The sequence below is a fragment of the Notamacropus eugenii genome, chromosome 2 (genome assembly GCF_028372415.1).
Source record: "Notamacropus eugenii isolate mMacEug1 chromosome 2, mMacEug1.pri_v2, whole genome shotgun sequence".
NCBI classification, from domain to species: Eukaryota; Metazoa; Chordata; class Mammalia; order Diprotodontia; family Macropodidae; genus Notamacropus; species Notamacropus eugenii.
In genome coordinates, this window is record NC_092873.1 from 208,241,302 (window position 1) to 208,256,102 (window position 14,801).

The 14,801-nt window shown below is 36.4% G+C and overlaps 1 long non-coding RNA gene across 2 annotated transcripts in view; it reads right to left on the reverse strand.

Annotated features, from left to right (window-relative positions):
* LOC140526746 (uncharacterized) overlaps positions 1 to 14,801 on the reverse strand; it is an 80,613-nt gene that overhangs the window by 40,262 nt on the left and 25,550 nt on the right. Inside the window, exons 2-3 of one of the 2 annotated variants that reach the window (XR_011974512.1) lie at positions 8,481 to 8,581; positions 1,699 to 1,809 (exon numbers count right to left, since the gene is read on the reverse strand). This is a non-coding gene — a long non-coding RNA (uncharacterized lncRNA). Of the gene's footprint in view, positions 1 to 1,698; positions 1,810 to 8,352; positions 8,582 to 14,801 lie in introns of both variants that reach the window. The other variant, XR_011974511.1, reaches the window with a different exon arrangement.

Here is a 14,801-nt window from a genome sequence, read left to right on the forward strand (position 1 = left end):
GTTACCTGCATCCTGAAATCAATGTTCTGGATCAATTAGAATCGAAACTGTTTGAGAAGGCAAAGGCAGGAGGAAAGAGGGTAAGGCAGGTTGAGTCTGGTTAACTTCATTGATGACCTGGCAAATTTATTATTCACTTCATAGAACTGGAGACCTGCTCTCAGTGCCTTTGTTTGGAATCTATGGAACATTCTTATATGTGAATTCTAGGCCTATCACTAGTAAAAAGCAACAAGGAAAAAGAATAGATATGCCACTAAGTTTATTCTGGACTTGAATGTTTTACTTAAATTTTAACTCTCCCAAGCCAGCATCCAGACTCCAATAAATAGATTAAAATTCTTTCAAGACATCATATCTCATCATGTCTTGCCTCTATAAGATGCATCAGCAAAAAAAAATAGGAACTACAAAAATTTCTGAGAACAAACTTCCCATTAGCCACTTTTATTCCACCCTTTCCAATAGAAAATTGGAATTTTCTATTGGAAAAATTCTGTTCTTTTACAACAGAAAACAGAAACAAAATCACAGTTGAGCATTTCTGTATTCTATGACCAGTTTTCATCATCCTGTCCAACCCAATCAGCAATTCTATCCATTCTTTGAGCTTCCTCTTTTCCCAAAGGTAACTGGGAAAAAAAAAGGTTTCTATCTTAGCTCATTCTGATATTTAACATTCCTGCCACAGTTTTGCCAGGACTGTGATATACGTTTGGATTCAGTTTCTATCACATGCTCTTGTTTCCATCACAAGTATTTATCTCTTTTAAATGTGTTGGTTGGTGAGTTCTCTCTGCATCCACATCGGTCTCTTCAGAAAACTTGCCATTTTCCTCATCACCTAGATTGTTTCCTTTGGTAACTTAAGAATTCCTTGCTGAGAGCTTCTCACCCCCCAGGGGGCACATCTACAAATTTTTGACTATGAGGTACTATATAATTTCTCTAAAATCTCTGAAATCTGTTCTCCCCAATGAAGAAAACATGTCAGACTGCGCCCTTATTCTCCATCACAAACTCTAAGAAGGAGTTGATCTCCCTCTGATCCCCAGAAAACCACCACCTTTGGTAGAATTTTGAAGGAATTTTAGTGGGAAAAAAGAACCTCAGAACTGGGGGGCAACAGAGAAGAAGAGACCTGCCAAAAGTGGACCAACAGAGCAGACTAGAAAAGTAACTGAGACTACAGTTGTCTCAAAATGACCAGTGACCACTATAAAAGCTACTAAAGTAAATAACACAAATACAGTTGACAACCCCTTGATGACACCTACAGAAACCCTACTCTAGACAGTACTAGGTGTAATTAAAACTGTACAAGTCTATAATGGAATATTGTTCAGTGGTAAATGTTTTCTCCCACCGTGGCCTCTGACTTACTGATTTAGCTTTTTCATAACACTATTTACTTATTGAACCTTATGGGTCTAGGTGTTCGTAAGAGGAATTGATAACTAAATCCTAAAGGTGGGCCAGATACTGAGATGATCAGTTAATCAGGGTGGGAACCAAAACAGTAAAACAAAATCATAATAGCAATTATAATAATTTTCTACCATTTGTATAGTACATCAAAGTTTGCAAAGGATTTTACATGTGTTATCTTATTTAATCATCACAATGACCTTGGGAGATAGAAGCTGTCATTATCTCCATTTCGCAGGTAAAGAAACAGACTGAGAGATTGTGACTTACCCAGGATCATACAGTTTATAAGTGTCAGAGGCAGGATGCACACTTGAGTCTTCCTCTCTCCAAGTCCAGAGTTCCATCCACTGTCCCAGGCCTTACAACTTAAGAGAGATACTTAAGACACAAACAGCATAAATTTGTCACTGTGCTGTGTTAAATTCAACAAACTGCATGTTAAAGAAATACATGGTTTCACACGTAAATCCAAGTTTTTATCTTTATATATTAAATGTTCATAAGTGATGCCCCCTGGAACTCAATTTCCTAACTCATAGGTTTGGTATACAGAGGACCGGCCAATACTACTTCAGGATTTCAGGGAAGAGCCGTGTGCGATATCTTCCTAAACAACAACTCACAGTGTGCTTCCCCTTAACAATCAGCTAGTAGACTCACTTCATTAGCAGAGGCATTTATTCAAATAGCATAGAAAGAATACTAGATACAAAAAATTTCCTCCAGCACCAAGGCATATTTTCTCATAAATATATCCAGCTTGTGCTATTGGGTTAGAAGAATAGGTACATACTTAAGGCACAATGGTCGTTAGGCACTCAAGTAGCCAAAGTAACTCACCACTGAGGAAATGAAGAGCCTTGCTGGCCCTTTTCTCTTCAGCAGTAGCAGTGCAACCAGATAGCCCAGGACAGAAGACCCAAGAAGTCAATGTGCTAGAGACTCCAGTCTGAAGAAGGTTTTGAACTTGACATTAGGACTGTGTGCTAGTGGCTATGGATCTAACTTTCCTCTCCCCAAATGTGGAAGAGGATTTTACCTCCCATTTGGGGGGGAAGAGGGGAATAAGTTTGTGTATTTATGATTACATTTTTGAAATTAATATTTCTGTGTAAAAGACTCTTTGGCTAATGGAACTGGAATACAGAGGACCACACCCTCTCTTTGGGGGAATATTATCATTGAGGGCTGAAGTCATTTGCAGAGAGGCTACGTACCTCAAATTCTCTTAAGAATACTGGAAAAACTGAGGGGGGAGAGAAATCTAGCACACCTGGCATGGGGTGGGGAGTAGGGGAGAGAAACAGTAGTCTGTGTTACACACAATGGTCCTCATAGGGTTCAGTATATTGATTGCATGGACCAATCTGCTGCTGGATTGAATCAAGCATTTAATTTGCTGGCTGTGTTACCTCCTAACTAGCTCTGCTACTGCTGGACTACCTCCAGCCTGGGCCAGGAAGGTTGCTTGAACACCCGAATCTTCTCAGGACTCAGCATCTCTATTAGAGGGGTCAATCATCTAGCCTCCTAGTCTGACTTTTCAATAGTCAGCTGCAACATTTTCCTACCTTCTACCACTGGGTAAGCTGTGCTGTTCTGGACTCTCTTCTACTGGAATATTGTAATGCTCTTTTCAGTTGATGTGCTACAGAGGTCTTTCAGCTAGGACAATGACCCTTCACTTAGAATCAACAGAAATTTGCTCCCTTGGGCTCCTTCAGAGCTTTAGCTATGAGGTCGTTTGTCAATTCTAGACAGGTGATGGGAGAAACCTTGTCTCTCCTGTCAGCGAATCCTTCCTAACTCAAAAGCCTTCTCACTCAGTAAGCTCTACTGTGATTAGTTTCATTTTGCCTTAGTGTGATTAGTTTCGCTTCAGTCATATGTGCTTCTCATACTCCTTTGGGAATCTTATATAGATGAATAGCTAGAGACAAAAGGTTGCAATGCAGTTTGTGTCCTAGAGGCAAGTTCGTTGTATTGCTTCAACTCATCTTACCCAATTGAAGCATTCAACTCTCACATTTATTTTAGGTATCTTTTTTAGAGTGTTGAGGCTTTCCTTTTTACATCTCAGTATCTGTCTGTCTTTTTAGTCCCTTCATCTTTTTCTAGTTTTACTGGGCTCCCCTTACGTTTGTTGATGACTATTAAATTCATAATAAAAAAAGAAAATATAATTTATAATTCTTTTTTAAAAGGATTCTTGAACACAAATTTACACTGGATACTAGGTTTTTTTTAAAATTTCCTACACTATTTATCCATTTACAGCTGTCATCCACAGGAAGAAAAAATGTTTTCTACACTTAGAGAAGCAATGATTACTCCATTAGTCTCTGGTGAATTCAATACTTAAGTGACTTTTCACCAATTCATTGATATGACTTTTAAGCAAATCTCATCTACAAACGCTAATTTCTTGAATTGTTTACCCTTAGCCATAACATATACAATAGATGCTATTTTAGAGGGAAGTTTAATTAGTGCAAACAGCATAACCAGTATCATGTCTATGTGGGAATATCTGGGCCCCAGCTGGAAATACCTGAAATGATGTATGAGGTAGTTAGGGGAGTACCAATCAGTGGCCATAGTGCTTTCAAATTTTCTAGGACAGAGCTCTGAACCTCGGACTGTTGTCCAGAACCTTTTTCTTGTATTCAGTCATCAGAAGAGGGAGAACCCATCCAATGCCCTCTAGCTGTTCCTGTGTCCTCTGTCACTGGCTAACTGAATTGTTAATCAGTATCTGCATCAGCACTGAGAGCATCCCTGTCTGCCTTAAAGTCAATTGACACTGTGGCCTGGGTAGGTTGGGTAAGCATTTCCAAATTCCTATTAGCATAAAATTCCTAAATACAACCCTTAGCCAAAACAACTTTTCTTCAGCACTAAACTGTACTGAGAAAACTGACAAGAAAATGAGTAGGTAATGCTGAACAGGTTAATGTGATGTATTTATAAACATTTCCTTAAAAGGCTGCTTGAACATATTGGCTTAAATTCTACATAATTAGGAATTATGATCTAATTTCATGTCATAAATCTTTAAACTTTGACATGTCTAAAATTGAAATTAGCTACATTTTTCTTTTTTACCTAAAGCATTTTAACAAAAACAAAAGTCATTTTAACATGCCAATAATTAACAAAATATCTATGTTTATTTTAAAGTGTTTATTGCATTCAAACGGCTTTGTGTAGCATACCTAAAATATCAGACTAATAAAAAAGGACATCCTATTATAAAAAACCATGCAAGAAAACAGGATTTTTACAACTATAATCAGAAAACTATTCTGTTTTTCTTATATCTCACTGAAATACAGCACCATGCAATGTAAACCCATTTTCTTTGCATTTGACCTGAGTGCAAAGTGGTCCTAGACTTTTAACATACTTGAATAACAAGTTCTCAATTGCTTCTCAGACTTCTCTCTAGCATAGCTAACCCTTGTTCCTTGAACCTTTTTCCTTGGGTCTTAATTTCCAATGCTTTAATCATCCCTGTGACTTTCCTCTTAAGTAATATAGTGCTTCTCCTTTTTATTTATTGAAGTTCTATGTTCCCCCACTAGCTTACCAAGGGACTCATAGACAATTTATAGATTAATGCAGAGAACAAATGTACAAGTTATTTAAACCTTAAAGCACACTCTACCTAAAAGGAGCAAATAGACTGAGTGCTTTTAATTACTAGTTAGAGAATCTCCTTGACTATAAAAGGTCAATGCAACCAGTTTAATTTTAGAAAATACTCTGATTCTCTAAATGGTGAGCCAATGCGGAAAGAAATTTATAGCAATGCTTTATGCCTGTACAGCACTTAATAGCTTCTCAAAGTGTGTTCATACTTTTTTTTCATCATTTCAGTCTCACAACAACCTTGAAATGTAGACAGGTTACTTATCATTAATCATATTATACTAAAGAGAATCAAATAGTTTAAGTGATAGCAAATAAGTAGCAAAGTCAAAATTAAAATATAATTCTTTAGACTCTTAGCCCAGTGCCCATTCCACTATATCACACTGATAATGACAGTTTCATTTTCAAATATTTCATTAGATTGTAAGTTCCTTGAGGGCAGTAACTGTTTTTGGCTTCTTTTTGCATCCCCAGTGCTCAGGATCATGCCTAGCACATAGAAGATGCTTAATATTTGTTTATTGATTGCTTATTGATTGTAATATAACATTTTATTTGAAAATACAGAATCGCAGAACATCAGTGTTGAAATGTTCATTTAAACTAACCCATGTCAAAATGACTTATTTAGGATGACCTTCAAATTGTAGTAATAATAATTACAATTGGCACTGGTGGAAAACAAACCCCAACACCAAAGAAATATTTTTAGAAAGAATTTTAAGTCAGTTCACCAAAGGAGAGAGCTGGGAAAAGGTATGGTTGTCTCCCAAGCCTCTGCTACTTTCACATTATATAGAGTCCACACAAAAGGACATAAGGACAAGCAAGTGGCTGGTCACATTTAGGCACTTAGGTAGTTTCAGGTTGTGTTTGTCCTTCGTTTTCGAAGATCATGACCTCAGAGAAATGATGACGTGACTTGCACTTGATTTTGTTTTGAGGGAGAGAGGGAGGGAGGAAGGAAGGAGGGAGGGAGGGAGGAAGGGAAGGGAAGGGATGGAATGGGAAGGGATAGGAAGGAATGGGAAGGGATAAGGAAACCTAACCAGTAAACCCCAAAGGAAGGGGAGGGGGAGACAGAAGGGAGAGGATGAGCCAGGTCCCCACTCAGGCAGCTTGGTCTCCTCACAAATTGTGTTCATCCTTCATTTTCAAAGAAGACTACTACCTCAGAAAAATGATGACATGACTTACACTTGACTTTGTTTTGAGGGAGGGAGGGTTGTGCAAGGTCACCAACCTCACTATCTCCTCCTGAGCCATCTGGCAGTTTCAGGTTAGGTTGCTTGAGATATATGTCAGCAGGTAAGTGAAAGCATTCAATAAAATTGGGGGAATACCAAGACACAAGTTATTGGAGAACCCAAAATACAAACTTTACATGGATCCAAAAGGAGACTTGGATAGGATCCAGCAATTGTTGCAAGCCATCTGGCTCCCTGAAGAATCTATGAGGTCAGCTTGACCTCTATGGTAAGATTTGGGTTAGACCATTTCTAATCACATAGAGCTGGATCAAAACAATATTTTAAAAATAATAAATACAAAAGTGTTTTCCTCATAGCATCCATATGGTGCTTTGAGATTTTCAGAGCACTTTGCATATGCAAAGCCCCTATTTATTTGAGGAACAGGAAATCACAGAGAGACAGAGACAGAAATTCAGAAATTAAAAACAGAGAGAACACTTCAGCTTCATTCTGAGTTTATAGTAAAGCCTAAGGACACTTATTCAGAGGTTCTCTTTTGTCCCCTTTGTCCTTCCCCATTATGTGGTCCCTTTATTTATACCAAACGCTCACTCAAAATGCAATTTAAAACCAGCTTATTTTAATTTAGAAACAAAACTCATTATAAAAGTACCGATAGCAAATAAAAAAGATTTAAGGGTAAGTAATGCCAAGTAACTGGGGCAAATGAGGGAGGGGAAATGGAGAGGAGATAAATTCACCCAGTCTCAGTGCTGTGGCTCATTCTTTCCAGGAAGGTCACTACTTAAAGGGGTCAGTGAACCAGACAAGGTTCCAACTGTGAATGATTATATTCAATTTATATATTAACACTCTTCCCTTGATATTAGCTGGCTTCCTGGGGTGGCAAAGTTTGTGGCTAAAAAAGTTACCTGTCGACTTCTGTCTCTTGAGGCTTCCCATCAGCTTTCTTGATGATAAAGGGTACATTCTTAAGGGGAGTAAGAGTTTGCAACAGAGGCCACCAGTTTTCCCGCAACCACACCAGTGTTTCTCAACACTTTCTGAAGTTAATTGAAGCTCTAACAGAATATTCATGACTAAGCACTATCATCTTGGGTAACAAAATGGAGTCTGAAGTTTATATCCAGTCTTAAATTCAGTGAAAACAATGGAAAAACTTGAAGGTTATGATCATGTTTACTTAGAATGGGAGACACCCTCCCTGCACCCAGAGATGGGGAAGAAATGGCAGAACTTCACTAGTTCTGATTCAGGACAACTAACTAAAGATGTGTGTAATAAGGGTGGGGGTATTATTCTAGGAAGGTTCAGGAATAGAATTCTTTTTCTGTACCAACCAGGCTAGCCCAGTGAGGCAGCCTCAAGACAACTAAAAATGGGTTAACTAACTTTAAGGTAAGTGCCTCCAAGCATTTTCATTCTAATTAAGCCAAGGCACTTTCTTGAAGCCTCTCCAGAGGCAGAAGTAGTGGGACTTAACTGTGTTTAGCAGAAGCAGGAGTGCAGAAATGGTGAGAAGAACAGAACACAGGGCTTCAGTAGATAATAGCTGTGAAAGTAGGAGAAAAAAGTGAATTCTGGGACCACACAAAGGAGCTGAAGAAAATGGAGCAGACAGCAGCATTAAGTCCATGCAAAATTAGCTAAGAAATACAGCCTTTAGCAATCTAAAGCATGAGTATTCTGAGGGTTTGTCTCCTTCCCCACTATAACATGGGTCTGGGAAATTGTACTTATTGTGAACGAGAGCTGAGAAAAATCTTACTGCATGATTTTCCTGCTATTTACTTTGCTATTCTGTTCTGGTTAAATACTTTGCTATTTGATTCATGGTTCCTGCCTATGCTGTTAGTGAATGGGAATGAGTGCTCAAAATCTGTCTATTTCTTCTCCACCATTAATCTGAGAAATTCGTGATTTTAGGGTTGGGCGAAGGTATCCAGTGCAGATAGTCATATTTAAGCATCAAAAGAAACTTCTGAAATAGGTAACTACAGGTAACCCTTTTTATAGATAGCAAGTTGAGGAACAGAGAAGTTAACTTACTTACTCATAGTCACACAGCCCATCAAGGTCTTCCAGTAGATAGTGCCCTGGGGCTGTAGTTCAGAAAACCTGAATTAGAATCTGGCTTCAGACAGTTACTGAGACCTGCATGACCTCAGGCAGGTCACTTACCCCGGTTTGCCTCAGTTTCCTCATCTGTAAAATGAGCTGGAGAAGGGAATGGCAAATCACTCCAGAATCTTCACCAAAAAAACTCCAAATAGACAAAAAGTCTGAAACAACAGAACAACAAAGTGACATGGCTATTATGTGTCAGAAGCAGAATTCAATCCCAGATCCAAGTCTAGCACTCTATCCACTATGCCAGACAACCTTTATAGAATGTTAGAGCTGGAGAGGAATTTACAGATAATCTAACCCAACTCCCTTATCTTACAGATGAAGAAACTAATATCCAGAGATGTGAAATGACTTGCCTATATTCACAAAATTAGTTAATAGTAGAACTGAGTTTAGAACCCCCACTTCCTGGTTCCCAAGGCAATGCTCTTTCTTTTCTTCTTTAGATTTAAATTGATACATACCAACAATTAGAATAGCTCAACTATGATAAAAGAATTATACTGAATTCATCATAATCCAGTGCTGATCGGGGAAGCTGGGGAATGGGAAAAGTTGGGAACATCAGTCAAACTTTCTTCAGTGTTTGCCAGGGCTCCATTTCTTTCTTTTGGGGTATGAGAATCCAAATTTGGGGATGGGGTGCCTATAGCCAATGCTCAGAGGGGATGAAGTGTCAGTCAGCAAAATTCTAACACAAAATGGATTTATTTTTAATTATTTTTATTGCTATCTGTGTGTTTACATTACCTTCATTTAAAAATCTATCCCATGTAGCAAAAATTTATTAAAGGACTAGAAAGAAGCTGTTCAGCAACACTAACAAAACCCAGCAAAATCAATACATCAAATATGTCTGGTAGTATATTCAGTGTTCCTTACTCATAGTACTCTACCTCTTCAAAGGAGGGAAGCAGTTTCATCATCTCAGCTCTCTTCTGGAACCAAGGTCAGGCATCTTAATTACATGATCAGCTTCATTTTTCTGTTCTTTCTCTTCACATTGTTGTTATTATGCATGTTATTTTCCTAATTCTGCTTACTTTGGTTTGCACAAACTCATGACTTACAGTCATACCGTGCTTCTCTAATTCTATATATTATATGAATGTACTAGAATTTATTTTTTCACCTGCTAAAGTGACGAACATATATATACCTTATTTCTAGTTCTTTGATACCACAATAATTTTACTCTGAATATTTTGGCATACATGGGAACATTTTTTTCTGTCTTTCATGTGTAAGGCCAGCAATGGCATCACTGGAGTAATCTTTGCCACTTTTTGTTTTAGCAAATTCTAAATTGATTGCCAGAATAGATGAACCAATTTATATCTTTTCCAATAGTATAAGTATACCTGTCTTTCACTAGACATTAACTATTTCTATATTTCAGTATATTTGTCCTTTGTCAAGAGTGAATTCAAACCTCAGAGCTATTTTGATTTGGATTTCTCTTACTAGTTTTCAAAAATTTTTTGATATCACTATTTGTGGAGGCAAATAGTGGAGGCAAATGCAATAGTGTCAGCTACAACTTCAGGAGCTCTCAAAGCAGAGACATTAATGGGATCATAAAACTGGTCAGAAAGAGATTACAAGAGTTTTTTTCTGGCACTAGGTATAGCACTGATCTCTGTGACAACTCTATTACCCATACATAGTTTCAGGTTGCAATTTCAGGGTGCAAAAGAGCGCTTGTGGTCAGTCACAAGGGAGTGGAGGTCCTGGTCACAGTTCCAAGGCAAAGAGGAGCACTAACACTTCTGGCTGCTGAAAAGTCTCAAGGCCAAGAGGAGTGCTAATGCTACCAGGGGCCTTTTCTGAATAAAGACTAGAACAGAAACCAGGAGACCAATGAACACACCTCTCTCCCCACCATGGAACCACCAAAACCTTGCAGACTCCCAGAACTATCTCTGAAAACAGTAATACACAAAAGACCAAAGCTTGGGGCAGTATCTCTCATCCTTTGGTGAACAGAGCACAACTTTAGCATAAAGTTCAAAGAAAAGAAATAGGATGGAAAAGTAAGCAAATGACAAAGAAAGAATTTGACCTTAAGAAGTTACTACAGTGACAGGAAAGATCAAGACAAATACTTAGAAAACAATAATGTGGAAACAACTACAAACAAAGCCTCAAAGAAAAATGGTAATTGGACAAGCCCAAAAAGAATTTCTGGAAGAGATAGGGATGGTAGAGAAAAAACTGGAGAAAGAAATGAGAGTAATACAAGAAATTATGAAAAAAAAAAATTAGCACCTTAGTAAAAGAAGCACAAAAAAAACTGAAGAAAATAATACCTTAAAAAAAAAAAACCAAAATTGACCTCATGGTAAAAGAGGCACAAAAATTCACTGAAGAAAAGAACTCCTTAAAAAGCAGAATTGTATAAATGGAAAAAAGAGGTACAAAAGCTCACTGAGGAAAATAATGCCTTAAAAATAGAACTGGGCAAATGGAAGCAAATTCCATGAGACTTCAAGAAACAATAAAACAAAGGCAAAAGAATGAAAAAATAGAAGAAATGGGAAATGTCTCACTGTAAAAATGGCTGACCTGGAAAATAGATCAAGAAGAAATAATTTTAAAATTTTTGAACTACCTGAAAGCCATGATCAAAAAAGGAGCCTATAAATCATATTTCAAGAAATTATAAAGGAGAACTACCTCAAAATCATAGATACAGAGGGTAAACTAGAAATGGAAAGAGTCCACCAATCACTACCTGCAAGAGATTCCAAAATGAAAATTCCCATGAATATTAGTGAAATTCCAAAGTTTCCAGGTCAAGGAAAAATATTAAAAGCAGACAAATATTGAAAGAAACAATTCAAACATCATGAAGCCACAGTCAGGATCACACAAGATTTAGCACCTTCCATAATAAAGAAGTAGAGGACTTAGAATATGATATTCTAGAAGACAAAGGAGTTAGGGTTACAATCAAGAACCACCCACTCAGTAAAACTGAGTATAATCATTCAAAGAAAAAAGATGGATATTTAATGAAATAAAGAACTTTCAAGTATTTCTCATGACAAGATGAGAGCTGAGTAGAAAATATGGCATTCAAACATAAGACTCAAGAGAAGCATAAAAAGGTAAACATGAAAGGGAAATCATAAGGGACTTAATAAGAATAAACTGATGACACTCATATTGGATGATGACACATCTAATTCCCTAACTCCATGTAACTCCATGAAACTTTATCATTATTAAGATAGTTAGAAGGAGTCTAGATAAACAGAGGGTATGAGTGTGAATCAATTAGATTGGGATGCTCTAAAAAAAAGTTGAGAGCTATGAAAGAGGGATGCACTGGGAAAGGAGGAAAGCAAAAGAAAGAATAGGGAAAATCATCTTTAAAAAAGAGTCATGCAAGGAAGAGCTTTTACAGTGAAGGAATAAATGATGGGGTAGAGGACAATGCTTGAATCTCATTTTTATCAGAATTGGTTCAAAGAGGGAAGAATATATGTGCACACCTAACTGGATATAAGAATCTATCTTAGCCAACAGGAAAGTAGAATGGGAAGGAGATAAAAGAAAGGAGAGAGGTGATAGAAGAAAGGGAGAATTAAGGGAGGTAGTTAGAAGCAAAATAAAATTTTGTGGGGGGAAAGGTTAAAAGATAAAAGATAAACAGAAGAAAATAGGATAAAGCACAATACATAGGAATCATAACTATGAATGTGAATGGAATGAACTCACCCATAATTCTGAAGTGAATAGCAGACTGGATTAAAAACCGTAATCCACAACATTTTATTTACAAGAGACACACTTAAAATTCAAAGACAGAGAGAGAATTAAAATAAGGGGCTAGAGCAAAATCTGCTATGCTTTGGCTGAAGTTTAAAAAAAGGCAGAGGTAACAATCATTATCTCAGACAATGCAAAAACAAAAATAGACCCAATTTAAAGAGAAAATTTAAAAACTACATTTTAATAAAAGATAACATGGACCATGAAGTAACTTCAAAAACCTTTACAGCAAGTTTCTCTGATAAAACCCTCATTTCTCAGACATGTAGGTAACTGAGTCAAATTTATAAAAATAAGAATCGTCCCCCAGGTGATCAATGGTGAAAGGATATGAACACTTTTCAACAGAAGAAATGAAGGTTATCTGTAGACATGAAAAAAATACTCAAAATCTCTACTGAGTAGAGAAATCCCAATTAAAATGACTCTGGTACTACCTCACACCTATCAGAAATGACATGCTAGTGGGGATATGGGAAAGTAGATACACTAATGAACTGTTGGTGGAGTTGTGAACTGATTCAGCCATTCTGGAAAATAATTTGAACCTATCCTCAAAGGTCTATCAAACTGTGTGCATCCTTTGAATAAGCAATACCACTACTAGGTCTTTATCCCAAAGAGATGTGGGGTTAAGGGACCAGAAAAGGACCTCTATGTTCAAAAATATTTGTAGCAACTCTTTTTTGAGGGGCAAAGAGTGAGAATTTGAGGGGATACCCATCAATTAAGGAATTCCTGAAAAAGTTGTGGTATATCATTGTGTTGAAACAAGATTGTTCTATAAGAAATGATGAGTAAAATTATTTCAGAAAAACCTGGGAAGACCTATATGAACTAATGCAAAGTGAAGTGAGCAGAACCAGGATATCTTTGTATACAGTAAGAGCAGTGTTATAATGATGATCAACTATGAAAGACTTAGCTACTCCAATTAATACAATAATCCAAGAAAATTTGGAAAGATTCATGATGAAAATTGTTCTCAACCTCAAGAGAGAACTAATGAACTATGAAGGAAACTTGAATTATAATTTTCTCTCTTTATTTTTCTTGCTTTTCTTCATCATATGGCTAATATGGAAATATGCTTTGCATGATTTTACATTTTACAGACATCTATTGCTTTTTCTCAGTAGGTGGGGGAGAGGCCAAGGGAGGAAAATTAGAACTCAAAAATTTCTAATGTTAAATAAATTATTTTTAAAAAACAAAATAATGTGTATATTCATATTCCATGTTAATAAATCAAAAGCTATAAACATGGCTAACTAGCAAAGTAAAGCTAGCTAGCTTCAAGAACACAATCAATCAGCTTACATATTAAATGCAACTTAACTATAATCAGTAGCATATATGCAAAACAATTAAGAGACATTGCTACAGCAAAAATATAACACAAACATAGTTAAATGAGTATAACAGCAAAATAAAAAATAAGCATACTCAAACATGCAGTCATTCATATGTGTAACAGATTAGCAAAAGAAAGATAGAGGAAGTCTCATGGATGTCTTCACTTTTTTCTGGATAATATGGTTGTTTTTATTAAATTGATATAGCCCAACTATAACTAATGTCTATTCCTCCAATTATTCAAATAATTCTTTATTTCTTTAAAGTGTGTTTTCTCCATTGAAAACACTGAAGAGCATAAGAATAAATGGAGCCTTCTTTAAAATAATAAGTAGTATGTACCTAAAACCATCAGCAAGCATTTTATGTAGTGATAATAAGCTAGATGCATTTCCAATAAGATCAGAGGTAAAACAGGGATGTACATTATCACTACTGTTATTCAATATGGTACTAGAAATGTTAGCTTTAACAATTAGAGAAGAAAGAGAAATAGAACAAATTAGAACAGGCAAAGAAGAAATGAAGTTATCACTCTTTGCAGACTATATGGTGATATACTTAGAGAATCCTAGAGAATCAAGTTAAAAAGTACTTGAAATAATAAACAACTTTAGCAAAATAGCAGGATGCAAAATAAAACCACATAAATCATCTGCATTTCTATATCTTACTTTAAAAAAAAAAGTCCAACAGCAAGAGATAGAAAGAGATATCTCATTTAAAGTTACTGTAGACACTATGAAATATTTGAGAGTCTACCTGTCAAAACAAACTCAGGGACTATGTGAACACAATTACAAAACACTTTTCACACAAATAAAGTCAGATTTAAATAAGTGGAAAAACATCAGTTGCTCATAGCTAGGCTGAGCTAATATAATTAAAATGACAATTCTACCTAAATTAATTTACTCATTCAGTGCCACACCAATCAAACTACAAAAAAAATTATTTTATACAGTCAGAAAAAACAATATCAAAATTCATCTGGAGAACAAAAGGTCCAGAATATCAAGGAATTAATGAAAAGAAATGCTAGGGAAGGTACCCTAGCCATACCAGATCTTAAATTGTATTATAAAGCAGCAATCATCAAAACCACTTGGCTAAGAAATAGAAGGGTAGATCAGTCTACTGTTTTATGAACCCAAGGACCCCAGCTTCTGGGATAATAACTCACTATTTGTCAAAAACTACTGGGAAAACTGGAAAATAGTGTGGTGGAAAATGGGCATA